At 46.9% G+C, this 18,085-nt stretch overlaps 1 pseudogene; it reads left to right on the top strand.

The window, feature by feature from the left end:
- The first annotated feature begins 1,687 nt into the window (after window positions 1-1,687).
- LOC137377964 (U2 spliceosomal RNA) lies at window positions 1,688-1,822 on the top strand (annotated as a pseudogene).
- The last annotated feature ends 16,263 nt before the right edge of the window (window positions 1,823-18,085 follow it).

The following is an 18,085-nucleotide window of genomic DNA, read 5'->3' as shown; positions in this document are numbered from 1 at the left end:
GTTACTTTTTCTAAAAGTCCAAATAATGAGAAGTCTGTGGCCTGGCAATTGGTACTCCAGTACAGTTTAAAACAAATTGTTCTTGGGATTGTGTGTGTCACAAGCAAGACCAACATTTACTGCCCATCCCTAGTTGCGCTTAGGAAGGTGGTAGTGAGTCGTCTTGAACCCCTAGGTCAGTGCAGTGAAAGTGCTCCCACAGTACCATTATGAAGGAAGTTTTATATTATTATTTCATGGAATGTAAGTGTCTCCAGCAAGGCCAGCATTTGTTGCCCATCCCTAATAACCCTTGGGATGGTGGTAAGCCACCTTCATGAACTGATGTAGTCCATCTGGTGCGGGTACTCTCATAGTGCTGTTAGGAAGGAAGTTCCAGGAATTTGATCCAGCAACAGTGAAGGAATGGCAATATAATTCCAAGTCAGGATGTTGAGTAGCTTGGAGGGGAACTTGCAAGTGGTGGTATTTCCATGCGTTTGCTGCCCTTGTCCTTCTAGGTGGAAGAGGTTGCGGGTTTGGAAGATGCTATTGAAGGAAGCTTGGTGAGTTGCTGCAGTGCATCTTTTATATGGTACACCCTGCTGCCACTATATGTTGGTGGTACAGGAACATAGGAAATAGGACTTAGAAGCAGGTGTAGGCCATTTGGCCTTTCGAGCCAGAATTCCACAGACAAATGACCCTCTGAGAGAAAATATTTCTTAAAAAGGTGGAGGGAGTGAATGTGTAAGTTTGTGGATGGGGTGCCGATCAAGCGGGCTGCTTTGTCCTGGGTGGTGTCAAGCTTCTTGAGTGTTGCTGGTGCCGCATTCATCCAGGCAAGTGGAGAGTATTCCATCACACTCCTTGTGCCTTGTAGATGGTGGACAGGCTTTGGGAGTCAGGACATGATTTACTTGCTGCAGAATTCCCAGCTTCTGACCTACTCTTGTAGCCACAGTATTTATATGACTGATCCAATTAAGGTTCTGGTCAGTGGTAGAATCCAGAATGTTGATAGTAGGGGTTCAGCAATGGTAATGCAATTGAATATCAAAGGGAGATGGTTAGATTCTCTTTTATTGGAGATGGTCATTGTCTAGCACTTTTATGGCGTGAATATTACTTGCCACTTATCAGCCCAGGCCTGAATGTTGTCCAGGTCTCATTGCATATGAACACGAATTGCTTTAGTATCTAAGGAGTTGCAAATGTTACTAAACATTGTACAATCATCCACACTTCCAACCTTATGATGGAGGGAAGGTCATACGTCATTGATGAAGCAGCTGAAGCTGGTTGGGCCGAGGATGCTACCCTGAGCAAATCCCACAGCGATGTCTTGGGATTGAGATGAATGGCACCTAAAAATCACAGCCATCTTCCGTTCTGCTATTTTTGACTCCAACCAATGGAGAATTTTCCCCCAATTCCCATTGACTCCAGTTTTGATAGGGCTCCTTAATGCCATACTTGGTCAAATGCTGCCTTGATGTCAAGGGCAGTCACTCCCACCTGTGCTCTGGAGTTCAGCTCTTTTGTCCATGTTTGGACCAAGGCTGTAATGAGGTCAGGAGCTGAGTGGCCCTGGCGGAACCTGATGATCAAGAGGAGGCTGATGGGCAGGTAATGGGCTGGATTGGATTTGTCCAGCTTTTTGTGGATACGAAATACCTGGGCAATTTTGCACAGGTCGGGAAGCTGCCAATGTTCTCGGCCTTTTGGCTAAGATCAAGTGTAGTATCTGTTCTTATCAGTACTTACTTGGCAGAGGAGAAACCATGATCAGTGGCTTGTGATCCTGGGTAGGCTTTGAGTAAAATGGCTATAACCAATCTTCGAGCTTCAGGCCAGGGAGTGCGGAACACCGTTCGGGTGGTGGTGAAGGACAAGGAAGGAGATGCACCGGTTGATCGCACCTTCTTCATCAAGAAAATCCTAATCGATTGCTGTGGATTTTAAGCTACGGACATCTTCTGCCTGCAGGATTTCCCCAGCAGTGGATATTTTGACATGACGTTCAAGAATGTGGTGGGATGCATCAAGTTCCTGAAGGCGTTCAAGGAGAAAAGGGACCGGGTGCCACTGTCGATCCTCACAGTGGAGCCGCTCTTCACGCTTCCGTCACAACGTGACCGGGTGGTGACAATTCACCTCTACAACCCACATGTTCCGGTGGTGGATGTACTCACCTTTCTCGCCAGGTACGTCGAGGTGGCCGGCAGCAGCACTGATGTCAAGGACCCCTTTGGCATTTGGACCAGCAAGCGGCAGGCCAAGGTGACCTTGAAGGTCGATGCCAATGGAGCCATCATCCACCCTCCCTCCAGCTTCGCTATCAGGGGAAGTCGAGGCTTCTTGGTCTACGCTGGGCACCCCAGAGTTTGTCGCACCTGTGGCAAATCTGGTCACGTGGCAGCCAACTGCAGCACGGTTGTCAGCAAGAACTGCAAGAAGGAAGGCCATCAGACCAAGGACTGTAAGCAGACTAAGTGTTGCAACTTGTGCGGTGTAGCAGGCCACCTCTACAAAACCTGCCCCAAACGCTGCCTCAGTTATGCTCAGGCGGCAAGGTCCAAGAAAAGGCCGGGAGAAGGTACGGCGAAGGTGTCCGGTGCTGGAAAGGAGACAGGCAACCTTCTCCGCAGTGAGGAAAGTATACCTGAGAAGGAGAAGAAAGGGGAGGCAGCTGAAACCAGCGACCCAGCACCTACCCAGCGCCCGGAAACCCCTCCTCCACAGACAGAATCAATGGAAGAGGAGGCAGCAGATAGACAAACCGGTCAGTGGCAAGTGGTACAAAGGAAAACCACAAAGAAAAAACCTCCAAAAGTGGAACAGGCCACCACCCAAACCAATGGCAAGAGGAGGCTACCGTCTGAGACAGACGACAGCAGCTCCTCTTCACTGGATGAGGAAGTGCCGGAACGACGGCCCCTTCAAAAGAGGCGGCAGAACTCAAAGGAGCTGGAAGATAAAGCCCCCCAGCCCCCGGGCACTGGAAGCTGTGATGGGCCTGGCATGCCCAAACCCCAAAGCGCCACACCTAGCGACATGGCCAGCGCATCCCAGCTCCAGAACACCGAGAGCAAAGACACGTCTGGCGCACCTCAGCTCCGGGAAGCCGGGAGCAGTGGTGTTTTTGAGGAGGAACAGAGGGCAACAGCAGAGGACAACCCAATCCTTGCTGCCTACAAGACCCCCCCCCCCACCCCGATGACACCCCAGCGGAACAAACCCTGCATGAAAAAGCAGGAGGGGTTTCTGAGCCCAACGAACGTGAAACAGCTTGTGCACTCTATGGGTATGCAGGAACATCCCGAAGGACTGGGACTAGCAAGGACAGATGGTATGGGAAGCAACAACTAACTGTAAAAAAAATGGGTATAAGGATTGCTTCAATTAATGTGCGTAACATTAAATCCACTACGCGATGTGTTTCAACTTTGGATTACCTCGCCAAGGTCAAAGCTGACCTACTGTTTCTGCAGCAGTGTGGAATACCACACCTCAGCACCAACAGGCAATGGTCGCGATGGTGGTCCCACAGGCCATCGATCTGATCAGGGGGTAATGATTCCCTTTCCTCCGGCCTGGGTATTCTGCTGCGGGGAGGTAACTTCACCATCTCCGAAGGAGGTGGTGGGCGGCCGCCTCCTCGTAGCAGATGTAATGTACAACAATGCTCTGCTCCGGTTGATCAACGCGTACACCCCGGTTCAATGCAGCGAGCGGCTGACCGTCTTCCAGCAGCTCCCACTGCTGCTGGCGACGTCTAGGCCAATCATCCCAGGCGGTGACTTCAACTACATCATCGATGCAGCTGGACGATCCGGCAGAGACGACAGCAAACTGGGCGCTACATCCAGATTCCTAATAGAAACAGTAAAAGATGCTAAACTGCACGACGTCTTCAGAAAACCTGCAGACGGAGCACAGAGTTAGATACACATGGTCAAGATCGGACGGGTCTGCCCGTTCCAGGATTGACTTCCTGTTTGTGTCCCGTGCTGTCACGGTCGGATCCACCGACGTCAAGCCGGTGTTCTTCTCCGACCACTGCCTCTTACTGGCCGACTGCCACTTACAGGATGACCAGCGGGTTGGCAGGGGGACATGGAAACTCAATGCTACACTGCTAACCCCAGAGAATGCTGAGGAACTCAAAAGGGATTACAAAGGTTGGAGGACCGTGAAACCCCTCTTTGAGTCTCTGGTGCATTGGTGGGAAGCGATCAAGGAGAACATCAAGAGGTTCTTTATCTTCAAAGGTGTTCAGAGGGTGAGAGAGAGACAGAGGGAAATGTCCCGACTCCAGAAAAGTATGCAAAATCTGCTCCGGCTGCAGTCGATGGGGGTCGAGGTCAAGGAGGACCTCCAAGAGGTAAAGAGCCAGCAGGCCTCGCTCTTTGCCACGGAGGCCTCCAAGATCATCTTCCGGTCCAGAATCCACTCCATTGAGCAGGATGAGACATGCTCATGTTACTTCTTCCAAAAGGTACAGAGAGAGAGCTCTGTTATCAAAAGCCTGAAGGAAGAGGATGGCTCGGTAACGTCTTCGCAGTCCGACATACTAAGGATCAGCAAATCCTTTTATGCTGGGCTGTATGACGCGAAGCCCACAGACAGCAGAGCCTCCCAGTCCTTCCTGTCATCTATCACAGAGGTCTTAGATGACAGCATGAGGGAGAGACTGGACAAGCCACTAACTCTGGACGAGCTGACAAAGGCCGTCAGGTCCTTCGAGACGAGTAAAACTCCCGGAGGCGATGGCTTACCGGTTCAGTTGTATTCGGCGCTGTGGGACTGGGTCGGCCCGGACCTGCTGGAAGTATACGAGAGTATGCTCCTGGCCGGCAGCATGTCAGAATCCATGAGGAAAGGCATCATCAGCCTCATCTACAAGCGGAAGGGGGAGAGGGCAGAAATCAGGAATTGGCGGCCCATCTCACTGCTTAATGTTGACTACAAGATTCTGTCCAAAGTCATAGCCAGTTGAGTCAAGTCTGCTCTGGAGTTGGTGATCCACCCTGATCAGACCTGCACTGTGCCCGCAGGAAGATCTCCGATAGTCTCACGCTACTCAGGGATACGATCGCCTCTGTACGGGACAGGAGGGTGGACACCTGCCTCATTAGCCTGGACCAGGAGAAGGCTTTTGACAGGATATCGCACACCTACATGATGGAGGTGCTTTCCAAAATGGGGTTTGGGGAGGGAATCTGCAATTAGATCAAACTGTTCTACACAAACATCAATACCGCAGTCTCAATCGATGGGTGGGAATCAGAAAGTTTCCCGATCCATTTTGGAGTCAGACAAGGCTGTCCTCTCTCCCCTGTCTTGTTTGTTTGCTGTATTGAACCCTTTGCTGAGTCTATTAGGAAGGATGTGAGCATAAGAGGGGTGACAATCCCAGGCAGTGGAGGCACTCAGGTTAAAACCTCCCTCTATATGGATGGCGTCGCCGTCTTCTGCTCAGATCCGCTGTCTGTGCGCAGACTGATGAGCATCTGCGACCAGTTCGAACTGGCCTCGGGAGCCAAAGTTAACCACGGCAAGAGTGAGGCCATGTTCTTTGGGAACTGGGCTGATCGATCCTTTGTCCCCTTCACCGTCAGGTCAGACTACCTGAAGGTGCTGGGGATATGGTTCGGAAGGGTCGGGGCGTGCACCAAAACCTGGACGGAGTGAGTAGCCAAGGTACACCATAAGCTGAGCATGTGGGAGCAGCGATCCCTGTCCATTGTGGGTAAGAACCTGGTCATCAGGTTCGAGGCGCTCACGTTGTTGCTGTATGTGGCGCAGGTCTGGCCCATACACCACTCCTGCGCTGTGGTGGTCACCCGAGCCATTTTCCGCTTCATCTGGGGATCCAAAATGGACCGGGTCCGGAGGGACACGATGTTCAAACCTCTGGATAAGGGCGGGAAAAATGTACCCAACGTCGCCCTCATCCTGATCACTACCTTTGTGTGCGGCTGCATCAAGCTGTGTGTAGATCCGCAGTACGCAAACACCAAGTGTCTCTACGTGCTGAGGTTCTATCTGTCCCCGGTGTTGTGAAGGATGGGTCTGGTCACATTGCCGCGGAACGCTCCATCCAGTTGGACTGTGCCATACCACCTATCCTTCGTGGAGCAGTTTCTGCGGAAAAACACCTTTGACCACCGATCCATCAGGCAGTGGTCTGCACGGAATGTCCTCAAGGCCCTATGGGAAAAGGAGACGGTGGATCCTGTCGGATGGTTCCCCGAGCAGACCGCCAAAGTCATTTGGCGGAATGCTTCATCACCAGAACTTTCAAACAAGCACCAAGACGTAGCTTGGCTGGTGGTGAGAAGGGCCCTCCCCGTCAGATCCTTCCTGCACGCCCGAAGTCTCACCCCCTCCGCACAATGCCCTCGCGGTGGCTGTGGTGGGGAAGAGACGGTTGCCCACCTCCTCCTGGAATGTGTCTTTGCAAAGCAGGTGTGGAAAGAGATGCAGTTGTTTTTGTCGAGGTTCATCCCAAGCAGCTCTGTAACACAGGAGTCTGTGCTCTACTGGCTGTTCCCAGGGACGCACACTGAGATAAACATCAGCTGCTGCTGGAGGACTATCAATTCGATGAAAGACGCCCTTTGGTCTGCCCGAAACTTGCTGGTCTTCCAGCGCAAAGAGTTGTCCACGACCGAATGTTGCAGACTGGCACATTCTAAGGTCCAGGACTACGTGCTGAGGGACGAACTAAAGCTTGGGGCAGCCGCAGCAAAGGCTCAATGGGGAAAGACCACTGTGTAAGGTCCCCCCCACCAAGCTGAACGGAGTGGCTGGATCCATGGATAACCCCTTGAAGTGTATCGGGAAACTTTTCGCTTGCTGTAAAATGTAAAAATGTATGTGGCATGACAATGAAATGGAAGGGTTGTGAGGCAACTCATGATTGTATAGAAGGAAACTGATCACCCTTGCACTGTTTGTATTTTTTGACTTGGTGCTGTTTGAAACTTTGGTAATGTATTTTTTAACAGATTTTTATGAATAAAGTATATTTTGGAAATAAAAAAAAAGGAAGCTGCCAATGTTGTAGCTGTACTGGAACAGCTTGGCTAGGGGCGTAGCTAGTTCTGGATCACAAGTCTTCAGTACTATTGCTAGGATGTTGTCTGGGCCCATAGCCTTTGCAGTATCCAGTGCCTTCAGCCATTTCTTGATATCACGTGGTGTGAATTGAATCTGTGACTGGCATCTGTGATGCTGGGGACCCAGTGATGATGAAGGAATGGGGGGCGATACATGTCCAAGTTTGGATGGTGTGTGGCTTGGAGGGGAATTTGGAGATGAGGTGAAATCTGGCTTTGTGCATTCAGCTGCCTGCTACAAAAAGCTTATACAAAGAGAAACCGTATTTCTCACCACTTCCCATTGTTATTACCTTCCTCTTTCTGTAATTGGGTATGTCTGTATGTGTGGGAGTGTGCGTGTATGTATGTTTGTGTTCATCTTTGTTTTTCCTTCTGCCATGCGTATTTGTGATGTCTATTGGCTGATATTTCAAGTAAAGAGCAGTGATAAATGTTACTTTCTGATTGCATTTATCTGAGACATCATTACACGATGCAAAAATATATTTTTAACATCTGTCTATAGATATCTAAGCATTTATCTGCTAATATTGCCAAACCTAATTCTGAGGCTCAAATTCCACTTTTCTTATAATTATCAATAAACAAGCCAGGAAAATATATCAAGTAAAAACAAAGAAATGCTGGAATCACTCAGCAGGTCTGGCAGCATCTGTGGAAAGAGAAGCAGAGTTAACGTTTCGGGTCAGTGACCCTTCTTCGGAACTGACAAATATTGGAAAAGTCACAGATTATAAGCAAGTGAGGTGGGGGTGGGGCAAGAGATAACAAAGGAGAAGGTGCAGATTGGACAAGGCCACATAGCTGACCAAAAGGTCACGGAGCAAAGGCAAACAATATGTTAATGGTGTGTTGAAAGACAAAGCATTAGTACAGATTAGGTGTAAATACACTGAATATTGAACAGCAGCAAGTGCAAACCTGAAAAAAATCAGTGGGTAAGCAAACTGAACAAACTAAGATGAAATGAAATAAATGCAAAAAAAAGATTGTAAAAAATGTAAAAAAGAATGTAAAAACAGGGAAAAAAAAATAACTAAAAATGAAAGTAAAATGGGGGAATGTCATGCTCTGAAATTATTGAACTCAATGTTCAGTCCGGCAGGCTGTAGTGTGCCTAATCGGTAGATGAGATGCTGTTCCTCGAGCTTGCGTTGATGTTCACTGGAACACTGCAGCAATCCCAGGACAGAGATGTGAGCATAAGGACCCCTTGTCCTCACTTTTCATCCCACCAGCCTCCATATCCAAAGGATCATCCTCCGCCATTTTCGCCACCTCCAGCGTGATGCCACTACCAGTCGCATCTTCCCCTCCCTTCCCCTGTCAGCATTCCAAAGGGATCGTTCCCTCCGTGTCACCCTGGTCCACTCCTCCATTACCCCCACCACCCCGTCCCCGTCCCAGGGCACCTTCCCCTGCAATCGCAGGAGGTGTAATACCTGCCCATTTACCTCCTCTCTCCTCACTATCCCAGGCCCCAAACACTCCTTTCAGGTGAAGCAGCGATTTACTTGTACTTCTTTCAATGTAGTATACTGTATTCGCTGCTCACAGTGTGGTCTCCTCTACATTGGGGAGACCAAGCGCAGACTGGGTGACCGCTTTGCGGAACATCTCCGCTCAGTCCGCAAGCAGGACCCTGAGCTTCCGGTTGCTTGCCATTTCAACACTCCCCCCTGCTCTCATGCTCACATCTCTGTCCTGGGATTGCTGCAGTGTTCCAGTGAACATCAACGCAAGCTCGAGGAACAGCATCTCATCTACTGATTAGGCACACTACAGCCTGCCGGACTGAACATTTAGTTCAATAATTTCAGAGCATGACAGTCCCCCATTTTACTTTCATTTTTAGTTATTTTTTCTTCCTTTTTTTTTTACATTCTTTTTTACATTTTTTACAATCTTTTTTTCGCATTTATTTCATTTCATCTTAGTTTGTTCAGTTTGCTTACCCACTGTTTTTTTTTCAGGTTTGCACTTGCTGCTGTTCAATATTCAGTGTATTAACACCTAATCTGTACTAATGCTTTGTCTTTCAACACACCATTAACATATTGTTTGCCTTTGCTCCGTGACCTTTTGGTCAGCTATGTGGCCTTGTCCAATCTGCACCTTCTCCTTTGTTATCTCTTGCCCCACCCCCACCTCACTTGCTTATAATCTGTGACTTTTCTAATATTTGTCAGTTCCGAAGAAGGGTCACTGACCCGAAACGTTAACTCTGCTTCTCTTTCCACAGATGCTGCCAGACCTGCTGAGTGATTCCAGCATTTCTTGTTTTTATTTCAGATTTCCAGCATCTGCAGTATTTTGCTTTTAAATATATCAAGTAATGCTGTTGTACTTTTAAGAGATCTTAACTTTTCCATTTATTATAGTGATTGATTCTACCAAGCAGAGATTTGCAGCAGAAATAAATTGAGTACGAAAAGACTTTTGTCTTACTCACAACAAATTACAATGACAATTTATCAGGGTGGCACAGTAAGCTAGCAATTGTTCTGTCCTTGGCTTCAGGTTGGAGCTCCATGTTGAAACCTGGTCACGGCTGGATGACTGACACCACAGCAGTCTCCAATATTAAGCTGTCACATGTAAAATGAGTGTTAGTAGTTTTGGCCTAATCTGCAGTGCTCACAAGGTAGCTGATTTGATAGTGCCAATTCCACTAGATCTGTGATAAATATGTTGAATTCACTGTCAGCAGAGGGTTGCTGTCTAAGGTTGAGTTGAGTTGAATCCTGGAGGGTTCCTCGTCTCAGCCTTTTCCTTGTATCTTAAGAAACCTTTGCACATAGAGAATACCATGCAGTTGAGTGGAGGAAAAAGGCTTCTGTCTTCCTTCCACTGGTCGTAGAGCTGCTTATGATGATTAATAGTTATTATGAAGAACGAGTACACTCCTCAGAATGAAATGCAACACTCATTGAAAGAAATAAATTGCATTTACATTATGCCTTTCAAGATCACTGCACATTCCAAAGCACTTTACGGACAATTAAGTATTTTTTTGAACTGTAGACACTGTTATAATATAGGAAATGCCTCAGCCTATTTACACACAGCAAGATCCCGTAAATAGCAATGAGAGAATGATGAGATAATCATTTTTAGCGATCTGGATTGAGAGATAATTGTTAGTCAGAATTTTGCTGCTCTTCTTTGAAAAGTGCTATGGGATCTTTTATTGGCGTTAACAAAAGTAATCTCATGCAGAATTATTATGCGAAGTTGAAACCATTTCCCATTGTATGAAGCAGTATCAATGCTGGTGTCATGTGAGGTGAACTAATGTGAGGTGAGGTCTACTAGTGAATGGATAATTCAAATCTGCTATTCATATCTGATGTTCCTCAATTACCCCCTCAAATGCTGGAACACATATGTTGAAATGGTCACAAACACAATTCTTTTCAGGCAAGTGCCTTTATTTCTTTGAAGTACAGAGTCTACATAGTATGTATAGTCTACAGAAAGGCCAAGCGATTGCAGAACCACACGCACACACATTCAATTAATTACCACTTTTTTTATACCCTTACTGTGGATCAAAAACTATCAAACCCACTGAATCAATCATCAGCTAACAACCAAAACCTAATTACAGAGATGCCACGTCCCTGCTTGCCCAGGTTTTGATCTTCTGATCCCCTTACTTGATCTATTTTGACTGGTATGGCAATTACCAGACACAATTGTTGTAACACTAGTGGGTATATTTTTATATGTGAGACATATACAATCCTTGATGGCTAACGGTCGCTGTGAACACCCATTATTCTAGTCTTCTGTTTGCAATATTCCAGCAAAGTTATGACTGACCTTGGTTCCCATAGACAGTTAGTTCTGCTCTATTGTATGTTCTTGCCTGCAACTAACATCTAACTTTCACTAACCAAAGTTTAATTCCATGATTCTATTAACCCTTTCTGAACCCATCTGTTGAATACTTCTTCTTCTTTGGCCTCCTTGTCTCGAGAAACAACGGGTAGCGCCTAGAGGTGGTCAGTGGTTTGTGGAGCAGCGCCTGGAGTGGCGATAAACGCCAATTCTAGAGTGACAGACTCTTCCACAGGTGCTGCAGATAAAATTGGTTGTTGGGGCTGTTACACAGTTGGCTCCCTCCTTGCACTTTTGTCTTTTATCCTGCCAACTGCTAAGTCTCTTCGACCCACCACTCTTCAGCCCCACCTTTATGGCTGTCCGCCAGCTCTGGCGATCACTGGCAACTCACTCCCACGACTTGGGGTCAATGTCACAGAACTTCATGTCGCGTTTGCAGATGTCTTTAAAGCAGAGTCATGGACGGCTGGTGGGTCTGATACCAGTGACGAGCTCGCATTTACAATGCGTCCTTGGGGATCCTGCCATCTTCCATGCAGCTCACATGGCCAAGCCATCTCAAGCGCCGCTGACTCAGTAGGGTGTAAATGCTGGGGATGTTGGCTGCCTCGAGGACTTCTGTGTTGGAGATACGGTCCTGCCACCTGATGCCAAGGATTCTCCGGAGGCAGCGAAGATGGAATGCGTTGAGACGTCGCTCTTGGCTGACATACATTGTCCAGGCCTTGCTGCCGTAGAGCAAGGTACTGAGGACACAGGCTTGAAACACTCGGACTTTTGTATTCCGTGTCAGTGTGCCATTTTTCCACACACTCTTGACCAGTCTGGACATAGCAGCAGACGCCTTTCCCATGCGCTTGTTGATTTCTGCATCGAGAGACAGGTTACTGGTGATAGTTGAGCCTAGGTAGGTGAACTCTTGAACCACTTCCAGAGCGTGGTCGCCGATATTGATGGATGGAGCATTACTGACGTCCTGTCCCATGATGCTCGTTTTCTTGAGGCTGATGGTTAGGCCAAATTTGTTGCAGGCAGCCGATGTCTCTGCTGACACTCTTCCGTGTGGGATGTTAATGCAGCATCGTCAGCAAAGAGGAGTTCCCTGATGAGGACTTTCCGTACTTTGGTCTTTGCTCTAAGATGGGCAAGATTGAACAAACTGCCATCTGTGTGGAGGAAAATTCCTTCTTCTGAAGCCTTGAACGCATGTGAGAGCAGCAGTGAGAAGAAGATCCCTAACAGTCTAGGTGCGAGAATACAGCCCTGTTTTATGCCACTCAGGATAGGAAAGGGGTCTGATGAGACACCGCTATGCTGAGTTGTGCCTTTCATATTGTCATGGAATGAGGTGATGATACTTAATAGCTTTGGTGGACATCCGATCTTTGCTAGTAGTCTGAAGAGACCACATCTGCTGACAAGGTCAAAGGCTTTTGTGAGATCAATGAAAGCAACTTAGAGGGGCATCTGTTGTTCGCGGCATTTCTCCTGTAACAGGCGAAGGCAGAACAGCATGTCAATGGTGGATCTCTCTGCTCGAAATCCGCACTGTGCCTCAGGGTAGACACACTCAGCCAGCTTCTGGAGTTTGTTTAAAATGACTCGAGCGAAGACTTTCCCCAATATGCTGAGCAGGGAGATTCCACGGTCGTTGTTGCAGTCCCTGCGGTCACCTTTGTTCTTATAGAGGGTAATGATATTGGCATCACGCATGTCCTGTGGTATTGCTCCCTCATTCCAGCACAGGCAAAACAATTCATGGAGTGCTGAAAGTACAGCAGGCTTGGCACTCTTGATTATTTCAGGGGTAATGCCGTCCTTTCCGGGGGCTTTTCCACTGGCTAGAGAATCAATGGCATCATTGAGTTCCGATTTTGTTGGCTGTTCGTCCAGCTCATCTATGACTGGCGGAGACTGGGCTGCATTGAGGGTGATATCAGTGACAACATTTTCCCTGGAGTACAGTCCTAGGTAGTGCTGCACCCAGCGGTCCATTTGCTTGCGTTGGTCAGTGATCGTGTCCCCTGATTTAGACTTGAGGGGGGTGATCTTCTTGATGGTTGGTCCAAAAGCTCTCTTAATGCCATCATACATTCCTTTGATGTTTCCGGTGTTGGAGGCCAGCTGAATACGACTGCATAGGTGTTGCCAGTACTCATTTGCCCAGTGCCTGGCTGTTCCTTGTGCAGCACTTTAAGTGCTACGGATGTTAACTCGCTGGGGGCTTTCTTGTAGTTCAACAGTGCAGTGCGCTTAGCGGCTATGACAGGTTCCAGCTTTTCAAAGTGAGATTGAAACCAGTCTGCATTCTGCTTCTCACGTAGGTGGTCATTGCAGAGTCATAGATGGCGTTTCTGATGTGGGCCCACTTGGTCTCTGCATCCCCTGCAGAAGTGTTTTGAAGGACTTTTTCAAGTGAATTTAGAAACTCATGTAACAGCTGTGTATAAGAAATTCTGTTAGTGTTGATGCGTGGGCGGCCCTTCTGCTTAGAGTGACGTAGCTTCTTTTGTTTGAGTCTAACTTTGCTGCACACCAGGGAGTGCTCGGTGTCGCAGTCTACACTGTGGAAACTGCGTGTGATTTGGACCCTGTTTAAAGAGGCTCGCCTTATGACGATGAGGTCCAGCTGGTGCCAATGACGTAATCTTGGGTGTCTCCATGAAACCTGGTGACAGGGTTTAGTATGAAAGAACGAGTTGGTGATGCAGAGGTTGTGATAGGTACACAACTCCAGCAGTCTATGTCCATTCTCATTCATCCTTCCAATGCTATAGCGCCCAAGGCAGGAGGGCCATGAGTCATGGTCGGCCCCAACCTTGGCGTTAAAGTCCCCCAGCAGGAACAAAAGTTCGGTATTAGGAATGCTACTAATGATCTTCTGGAGTTCCTCATAGAACTGGTCTTTAACTTCATGTGAGGAGCGGAGTGTTGGAGCATAGATGCTGAGTAGGTGTACTGGACCAGAGGTGGAGAGCAGTCGGATGGACAGTGTGCGCTCTGAGCCATTTGAAGGTGGCTCATCATGCTGAGCAAAGAGTTTCTGATGGCAAAGCCCACTCCATGCTGTCTTGGTTCTTCAGGATCCCTACCCTGCCAGTAGAAGGTGTAATCTTGCTCTCTTAGAGATCCACTCGCAGGGAGGTGTGTCTCCTGAAGTGCTGCAATGTCCACATTGAGTCTACTGAGCTCGATGTTAATGATGGCGGTCTTGCGAGAGTCGTTGATTTGTGTAAGGTCTTCCGACAGAGCAGGGCACATAGTTCTGACGTTCCATCTTGCAAAACGAAAGGCTGGTACCTTCTTTCCTTTTTTTGTCATGCTGTTTGGTGCGGTTTTACAGTCCAGTTGTCGGGCAATGACCCTGAGCGCCAAGCACCCATTGAAGCAGGTGGACTGTGGTGGGACAGAACCGGAATTAAACCAAAGTTTAATTCCATGATTCTATTAATCCTTTCTGAACCCATCTGTTTAATACTAAAACTTAACTTATTTACCTCACATTTTCCAACAACTGCCCCTAATGATGTATCAGCAAATAATTTCAGGTCATGTGCCATATGATTATTTTGCAAAGTATTTAGGTTCTCCAGAAGTATTCTAGGACTTTGAATTAGAGTCACAAAGGACTAAGCTGCATTGTCAACATTTGGTAAATATTACATTGATGCAACCCACACTTGATACTTTTAGATGCTAATTGGACCAAGTATTCCAATCAATATTGTGCTTTGATAATAACATACCTGTATGGTGTCAGCACCACTGAGCTTAATTGCAAAGGCCTTGGCTTTTGATTTTTTGATCCCTGATGTTCAAATTGCCATGTCATACTTTAATACATCTCCAGCACTCTCCGTGGCAAGTGTGCATGCGAATATTTGATGACTCAACGTTAAATTCTCTGTCTTTGAGCTAGGAAGTGTTGGGTTCAATTCTCATGCCATGCTGAGTTAGCTAATCTCAACCAGGGCCACACTGGGGGGAATTACAGCCTTGGGGTTAGGATGAGGAAAATTGTGCAGAGTTCTTGCACCTCATCACCAGGTTGCAAGCCCCTGTTTGAAGCATGCTTATGTGGATAATAGATGAGGAAAGAACCAGGCTCTGCAATGCCCATTGCTACTGTATAGTGTTCCGACCAAGGTGGAAGGAGTGTACTGTTTATTCTAGTCCCGCTCCTCCACAGGTCACAACATATATTTAAATTTTCCCACTTACCGATACGGTCACTCTATTTTTCCCAGAACAAAACATACTAACCAGATTTCTTTAATAAACAACAAAATTATTAGTTTATTGGAAAATAAGTCTTAACCAATAGTGAAGAAAAACATACACACACAAATTGAAATATTAAAGCCCCTTATTTATCTTAGCCCCTCAAACACATACACATACATACACCGGTTAACTGGAAAAAATAAAAGGGATTTTTGTTTATTGTGCTGTTACAAAGAAAACAGAAAAAAAACACTTAGGCTGAATACTTGCTCATACTTGAAGAAAAAAAGAAGGTATGGAAAGATGTCCTTTATTTTGGTTTGGTGTCCCAAATGAGGTAAGACGGTAGTCACTGGGATCTTCCTAGAACAGTTCTTTCTAGGTGATGTTGAAGATCAGTTTGGGTAGGCTGTCCAAGAAATTCAGCTACAGAGCCTTCAGATAGGTCTTACAGCAGAAATGCAGAAACAATGTTTTAGTTCCCATATATTCGATACGCAGGGTTTCTTCAAATACAGTTGAAACTAGGAAACTGACAAACGAAATGCAGAATTTCTTTTCAAGAGAGAGAGATGAGCTGGGTCTTCTGGCATGCAAAAACCAACTGCCTGTTGTAAAAATTCAAATTGAAACTAAAATATTCCAGAAGTCAAGCCTCTTGACCTATATAAATCTTGACCTGTCACTCCTTTGTAAACATTTCCCCAAGTCAAAAACAACCCCTGCTGGGTGATTAGCCACAGACAGGTGCCTTCCAGTAAGACTTGTTTACAAGCCAAGTCCAGGAACCTTCTGCTGACTTCTGTTGTAAAAAAACACAAAGTTCATCATCTGTTTAAGATTCCAGATGAAGCAACATCCATAATTCAACTATAAATCCTAAAAACATATTTTGCAAAAAAAAAAGAAGCACTCTTGTAACAATAGTGTATAATGAATAGCCTACCAGCACTATTCATCACACATAAAAAACAGCCCACATGGATGAGACCTGGAAGGCGACTGCTGTCGGTGGAGCCATTGCCCCAGGAGTCAGTGATAGGAATAGAGGCTGCATTTAAAATTAGAATTGAAAAACTCTAAAAATGTCATCCATTTGTATAAATGAATTTTGTTGGTTGTCACCCTTCTATCTACCTCTGCACCTCCTAAAACCATGCCTAGGCTATGCAGCAAACAAAGAAAGGAACCCTTTTGGATTGGAAACTGGAATGTGAGGACTATGTGCCCTGGAATGATCAACGACCCACACAGCTAGTGTACTCAAGACACTATTCAAGCCCTGATTGACCGTGAGCTACACAAGCTTGGTGTTGACATTGCTGCACGACAAGAAACCAGATTAGCTGACACAGGCTCTATTTGAGAGGCTAATAACACCTTCTACTGGCATGGAAAGAGTGCTGAAAATTGCTGTGAGCGTAGTGTAGGCTTTGCAGTGAGCAACCAGCTGACACAGTCAATTGAGCCACCAGTAGCAACCTTGGAGCGCCTTATCTCTGTACGGTTATCATTCAATGGAGGCACAGTCAATGTCATATGCGTCTACACACCAACTCTGAACGCCAGCATCTCAGATAAAGAGCATTTCTATGACTCACTAAATGACGTTCTGAGGAACATCCCAAATGGTGAGAGGCTATTCATCCTGGGTAACTTCAACGCACATGGTGGAGAAACAGTGATTCATGGCTAATGTGCCTCAGACGTCATGGGATGGGCAAGATCAACAATAATGGAATAATGAATGAATTGTCCTCTAATTGAGCTTAACAACAAAAATAAAGCTTACCTGTACATTAACTCCATCTTGTTGTATTTTTTGCATGTATTTGTCTCTAATCAAGGCTGTTCCACAGCTGTATTGTGTCAGGTGTAGTACAGTGGGTAGCATTCTCACCTCTACGTCCGAAGGTTGTGGGTTCACGTCCCACTCCAGGAATTAAACACAAAAGCCTAGGCTGATGGCCCAGTTTAGTGCTGTCTTTTGGATGAGATGTTAATCCAAAGCCCCATCTGCCCTTTCAGGTGGAAGTAAAAGATTCCATGGCACTATTTCAAGGAAGAGGAAGGGAGTTATCCCTCGTGGGCTGAATTTTCAGGAAACAGGAACCGGATTTGTTTTCGGGTCAGGCACCTACCTCTGGAGGAAACCTAATTAAAGTTAAGATTTTCACATAGAGAAGTCCTTAATTGGTATGGAGGTATGTTTCCTGCCCACTTAGAGACAGTGGAGACAGAAATGAAGGTGGATCTGATGAAGTGTGGAATTTGTTTTGACACTACGGCAGCTGTCACTGAGGCTGCTGTTTGTCCTGACAGTGAGATCTGTGATTTGTGTCAAAGCCTTCCACTTCACCGGGGGAAGTGAGATGTCACAGGGGAGCTGGAGCTTTGGCACCCGGGGCAGGACAACCCTTTGTTTCATCGATGCCGACCTGGAACTAATGCTTGAGACTGTGATGGAGAGGAGGGAGCTCCTCTTCCCAGAAAATGGCAGGAGTAGGCCACCTCGTCATGCAGCATGGGCAACTCTCTGTTCATCTTCATCTCCATCCATCTCTTCTTCCTCCTCCTCTCTCACCTACTGCTCATGCTCCTCCTCCCATGAGCTGTCTCCCTCCAGGGCCTCATTGTCCTCAAGGTCCACACCTCTCAGTGGGGCCATGTAATGGAGAGTACAGCAGATCACCACAATGACCAAGACCCTTGCAGTAGGGCATTGACAGGCGCCACCCGACCAGCCCAGGTATTGGAATCACATCTTCACAAGCCCGATGGCGTGCTCAATGGTTGTCCTACTGAACAGGTGGCATTGGTTGTATTGCCTCTGTGCTTCTGATGGGGCTGTTCTAGGGTCCATCCATGCACTTTAAGGATTGGAGTGAAGATCTGAGGCAGGCTGG

The sequence above is a fragment of the Heterodontus francisci genome, chromosome 15 (assembly GCF_036365525.1).
Source record: "Heterodontus francisci isolate sHetFra1 chromosome 15, sHetFra1.hap1, whole genome shotgun sequence".
In the NCBI taxonomy this organism is placed as follows: Eukaryota; Metazoa; Chordata; class Chondrichthyes; order Heterodontiformes; family Heterodontidae; genus Heterodontus; species Heterodontus francisci.
This window is presented reverse-complemented; position numbering and strand designations above follow the sequence as displayed.